The sequence below is a fragment of the Salvelinus sp. IW2-2015 genome, unplaced genomic scaffold (assembly GCF_002910315.2).
Source record: "Salvelinus sp. IW2-2015 unplaced genomic scaffold, ASM291031v2 Un_scaffold1864, whole genome shotgun sequence".
Taxonomy (NCBI): domain Eukaryota; kingdom Metazoa; phylum Chordata; class Actinopteri; order Salmoniformes; family Salmonidae; genus Salvelinus; species Salvelinus sp. IW2-2015.
In genome coordinates this window covers 140,501-146,500 of record NW_019943228.1, presented here as the reverse complement: position 1 = coordinate 146,500, position 6,000 = coordinate 140,501, and positions in this window count along the sequence as shown.

Here is a 6,000-nt window from a genome sequence, read left to right as displayed (position 1 = left end):
TTGTGTGTGTGTGTGTGTGTTGTTGTGTTGTGTGTGTTGTGTGCGTGTGGGTGTGCGTGCGTGCGTGCGTGCGTGCGTGCGTGCGTGCGTGCGGCGTGCGTGGGCGTGCGTGCGTGCGTGCGTGCGTGCGTGCGTGCGTGCGTGTGTGTGTGTGTGTCGCTGTATGCCAGTCAGAAGCTGACAAAAGCCTAAATATTCCCAGGGAGGACATAGCTAACCCCCAGCAGCCTGCACCACCAGGTCTGACACCCGCTCCACGTCAACATCAACCACCGACCCTGTCTGTCAATCAATAATCACATCACAGCCCCTCCCAGCTCTGCAGCTGACACAGCTGTGGATACACACATAGTGGGTTGTGTGTTAGTGGGTGGGACGGTGTACACAGAGCATGTGCATGTTTAGAGACTTGTACATGTATGTGAAGTGTATTTATGTGTATTTGCAAGTGACTGTCTACTACACAACAGTCTTCACGTCATTGTAGCCTCCAACACAGAGGGGAAAATAACTGGATATTCCAGACATCCATTCCCATCTCCTCCCTACAACCTCCATACTAACCTCAGCTACACGTCTTGCCCTTGTATACCTATCTAACAGTGACCTATGGCTGGGTGGTGATGTGGTGCCTGCATGGCCTTCTGATGCACTCTGTGCTCTGGGGGCCCTCTGGAGCCCTGTGAAGCAGAGATTGGCACTGTGTGTGTGTGTGTGTGTGTTGTGTGTGTGTTGTGTGTGTGTGTGTGTGTGTGTGTGTGTGTGTGTGTGTGTGTGTGTGTGTGTGTGTGTGTGTGTGTGTGTGTGTGTGTGTGTGTGTGTGCGTTGGTGTGCTGCGTGTGGGCGTGTGTGTACCTCGCGCTCTCCCTGGTTACCCCTCTAATCCTAAACCCTCCAAATCCTTCCATCCACTATACTCTAGGCTTCCTCTCTTCCGCCATCTTTGATGATGAGGGCTCTTCCTCTCTCTCCATCTCTCTCCCTCTGCTTCATACACCCCTCTAAGAAACTCTACAACCTCTGTTAGCTCATCAATATTTGAAAGGGGTTTCTATATTTACTTTACGGAAACCACAAATGCTCTAAGGGGGAGATTTCCTGTTTCGTTAGCAGGTGTTGTTTCACCACATTGGGGCGGTAGCTAACTGCTAAATGCTAAATGCTGTAAATTCTTTGAGCATGCTAGTTCAGTGTTCAGTTCAGTCCTGCTTATTAGCGTGTTAGAATGGTGTTCAGCACTCCTACTACACTCTCAACCATGTCTATAGTGTCCAGTAATACCATCTCTCTTAAGCCACGTGTCCAYCACCCTGATTCAGAGGACAGTAATGGTCTTGCACATCAACATAGTGTGAAGTTGCTCATTTCACACCTTTTTTAAAATCTTTTACATAGGACAGGATAGAGAAAGTCAATAGACCACGTCATCTTTCTTCACCTGCTGCATCTGCTGCAACAACACCTACAGAGATGAATCACCCATGGTACAGATACAGTAGCACCAGTATTAAGACCAGAAGCTCCAGGTGCTCTGTTCCCACAGGCTGACCTAAGGGGTAATCATTAGTCCAGGATGAGGCCTCTGGGCTGGGCAACAGACCTGGACACACTGGCCTCTCCCATGACGGAGGTGGAGGTGGTGAGATACAGGAACCTATCACTTTATCACCAGCTGCTTAGCTCCCAGGTACCATAGGAACACCTGGGTCATATTCATTAGTGCACACCGTAGCAAAACGTTTTGCAACAGGAAACAAAAATGACAATTTCTTATTGGACAAGTTCAGGTGGTACCTCCCCGTTTCGGTCTGTTTTCTTCCGTTTGATGTCTAATGAATAACACCCAGAACAGTCGGGAGGGCCTGTGTGGCCATGTTATATCATTGTCACAACAGACTAGCTTGATATCATCTATTGCACGTGTAATAATCATGTGCTACATTGTTCATTGTTCATCGGAAACGTTCACTGAGCTGAAGTGAATTAGGGGAAGTCATCTGTTGGATGGCCGCATGCCAAGAACGTGGGTCCATAGGCCTAATGCTTGCCCTGTCTATTCAAAAGACCCTGATCACAATGCCATACTACTAGACTGTATTAGAAGTTAAATGCTCAATGGAAATATATGAGTTTAGTAATGATGTGCAACAACCCACTGGGCACACACTGGTTGCATCAACGTTGTTTCCACATCATCTCAATTAAATGACATTGAACCAACGTGGAATAGACGTTGAATTGACGCCTGTGCCCAGTGTGAATGGTTCTGACCTTGCGTGTCTGAGTAATGTGTGTCTCCCCAATGCATCCCTTGATGCACAGCAGGGGCGCAACTTTCACTGGGGACGGGGACATGTCCCTCCCCCCACATTCTGAAATTGCATCCCCCCCACCCCCCAGTTTTATCATTGGAATGCGATACAAAACAAGGTGTACTTTAGGACCATGTGGACGCCTCCGAGCAGTCTGGTAGGCTGTTTGGAGTGTTTATCCGACTGGATAAAAAAATATATAATTAGGTCCCCCCCACTTCTAAAACCAAAGTTGCGCCCCTGATGCACAGGAAGAATGGGAATGCCCGCAGAATCCATGGAAAGTTCACATACAGCCCCAGTCTGTCTCTCTCTCTCTTTATTTTTTTCTTTCTTACATTATTTATTTATTTCTGTCTCTCTCTCTCTCTCTCTCTCTCTCTCTCTCTCTCTCTCTCTCTCTCTCTGTCTCTCTGTCACACACACACACTCTCTCTATTCCCTATTCTCCCACATGCCATAAACATTCCGGACACAAGCTATTGTGATTCTATACCATTTCTCTCGGAAGCACTGAACCACTACATAACTTGAGAGCCGCCAACACATGACAGCTTCTCATATTCAAAGTGAATAGTGTGCAACTGTGCGCACAGAGCCACAGCAACAGCACAGCAACCATGACCTTTGGGTGTGCATGGATCATCATATAAATGATTGGCTAAATGATGAGGGCATTATTTACAGAAGCTGTGGATGGCTCAAGCCTCATGGAACATGAAATACATCACTTCCTCTCCTGAGGCACAAGATAGCTCCAGCCCTGGCTCCCCCAGACTTCAACCAGGAAATGAAACAGTGCAATGCAATTGCAGCAAACAAGGATGTCAAAAAGCACTTTGAACAGGCTAGATATCTTACATAGTGTATTGCTGTTGGAAATTCGACTCGATGGAGCCTTCGGTGAGGATGAGCAAAGTGAATATTTGTAACACAGCATGAGTCACGTAGTGCACTATGGATGTTCCCTACTACCATACGATCTCGTTAAGATGGTCTGATGCAAAATTATATAAGCGACTTTCATTCACCTCATTGCATTGTGTTGGGAACCGACCGGTGGGAAAACCAAAGAATAACCTATGCATCCGTTCACGGGGGAAGGAGCACAGAATAGATGTTTAGGCCAACAGTGGACTAGAGCTGAACACGAGAGGCGCACGGCACCTACACGCTGCATACACGTTTTCCGAATAAAATAGGCCCAATAACTGATTCATTCGATATCAGTTGAATTGATACTGGTTTGAGGCGTTTTAAAACCAGACATTGGGTATAACTGGTCGAGCTTAAATTCCCCCTATCATGCTTAGCTCGAATGCCCGGCCTTACATCACATGGTGAGATGTCCAACCAGTGCAACCGCACCCACTCTCACTCATCGCCGAGGGGAGGGGAAAATGGCACCACACCGGTGTAACACGATTGTCGAGCATAAAATACGAATGGTTTGTGCCAGGCTCGCAATGAAGCATTAATAGAGTTTTAATGTCACCATCATCTTGTTGGACTACGACGGTGTCATAAACAGCAACAGGTGACATAAACAGCAACAGTTCGATATCTTGCACACCGTTGATGTTGTGTTAAGGACAGCTACCAAGCCTTGCCAGCCATCAAGCTGCTTCGGTAAGATGGTGATGTCGGTTGTGTACGCGGCCGTGTCAAAGCAACAAAACAAAAAAATACTTCGGGAGAGGAGGAAGAGATGGAAAGATTCAGGGAGGGAGGGGGGCACGCAGTCCTGTGGTATGATTCATCCAGTGCTCCCCCACTGGTACACCCCGTCTCCCCTCCTCCGCCACCCGCGCGAGGCTACACCTGTATCTCGTTTGACCCGATTTCCCCGTCCTTATCAATGACCACCWCCATCACCATCGACWGTCACGGCGAGGAMACWTTGATTAGCMATTCACCTTGTAGGCTATGTCCACACTGGGATGAATTTCAATCATATAGGCTAGGCTACACCTGACGTTCCTTATGGGGGCTTTGGAGAAGAGCGCATAGCCTATATTGGATTTGAGCAAAGCTAAAGCATTGACAGGCCTATAAACTGTGATTCCCCCCCCCCCCTCGTGAATAGTTGAATCCCAAAACGAACCCCAGTATCCAACCTGGTGTGAATTATTCATATAGTGGCAAGCAAGGGAACACCGTGAACGTGGGCTATAACATCTGTAGGCTATACGGAAATTATAGCCCAGTATTAGGGAACAATAGGGGATGCAACGGGTTGTGGTGGTTGAATGGGTGTGAAATGTGACTACAATGGTAAACGACAGGCATATTGGTAACATACTGGAACTAATAGGTGGCGGATGGCCGCTCGTGCGTCTGCCTTCTGGAAACAGACACCTCGCTCGTGAATGGGGGTGTTGCGTTTGCGAGTGGTGCGTTCGGGGTTCCACCGACCACTGTTCAGGGAAAGGAAATGTAGCCCTTACTTTAACACGGCTTCCTCTTTCTCCTCTTCCTCCTTCTGCCGATCCATCACGGCCATGATTATTTTCCTCTCCTCTTCCGTGAGATGGCTGAGGTCCGGCAGTTCGGGAACGGTCGGCGGCGCGGTGGGTGGGCGAGGGCCGCCCTGGGGCCCCACCGAGGCGGTCGACATCTTTTCCACCAGCAGCACCCCTCCTTGGCTTGCTACTGTCGTTTCGACTGACAGAATCCCTGCTGCTTAGCGTTGCGAGCCACACCTCACGACATAGTCCACGGGTAGAGCAGCAGCTCTGGTGAATAGGGCAAGCCGCCGCTGCTCATGGTTGTTGCAGGCACCCACGGTTGTGCTTTTGTTTCTCGTCCTCCTCGGCTTTTTTTTCTACACCTCCTCACTCTCTAGTCTCTCGCTTCTCCCCCCCACCCCCCGCCTCTCCCCTCCACCACCGCCGGTTTTACGGGCAGCCCATCTCCACGCCAAGAGATGACACAAGCAAGCCGAGGGACCCTCTGGATGGACTGGCTTTGAGCTGTGATGCCCTCGCGCCACCGGACACGGGCTCGGTGATGTTGGACCGTGGTAAAGTTAGGTGGAGTCTGTGTGTTGCGTTCCCCCCTCTCTCTCTCTCAGTGCTGCCACCGCCTCGGCACTGCTAATGTTGCTGCCACTGACAGGGAAATGGAACAGTCAATGGGAATGTAGCCCCCTAGAGCTCGCATCTTCCTTATGATTGTGCACGCGCTTTTACGATTTTGAGAATGGGTCTCTCTCTCTCGCCACATGCAAGAACAACACTTTTTCCAACCTCACTTATTTCAGGAGTCACGCCACCCTGGCTGGCACCACACACACACACACACACACACACCTGCAAATATGAACCAAAAATAGTGCGCGTTCCCGTCGTTATAGCTCCAACATTAATTGACCGTTAAGGCTTCTGTAAAATATTGATCCACAGGAAAGGCTCAACTGGGTTCTGTCTGAGAGTTCAACGTCTTAGACTTTACAACGTTCATTTTGATTCCTGAAAGTTGTGTCAGAGATGCAAATGACAATCCCTCTTACCAGCTATATTTCAAACAATATTCAACATAACATATAGCTGGATGAACATACAGTGTGTATCAGTAGAATCGAATAACATATTTGATTGTCAATAAAATAGGATCAGTACAATGGACATCCTGCAATGCGTTTCTCAGTCACGATAAAGAAAAAAACATTTCAGAACCATGGACAGAG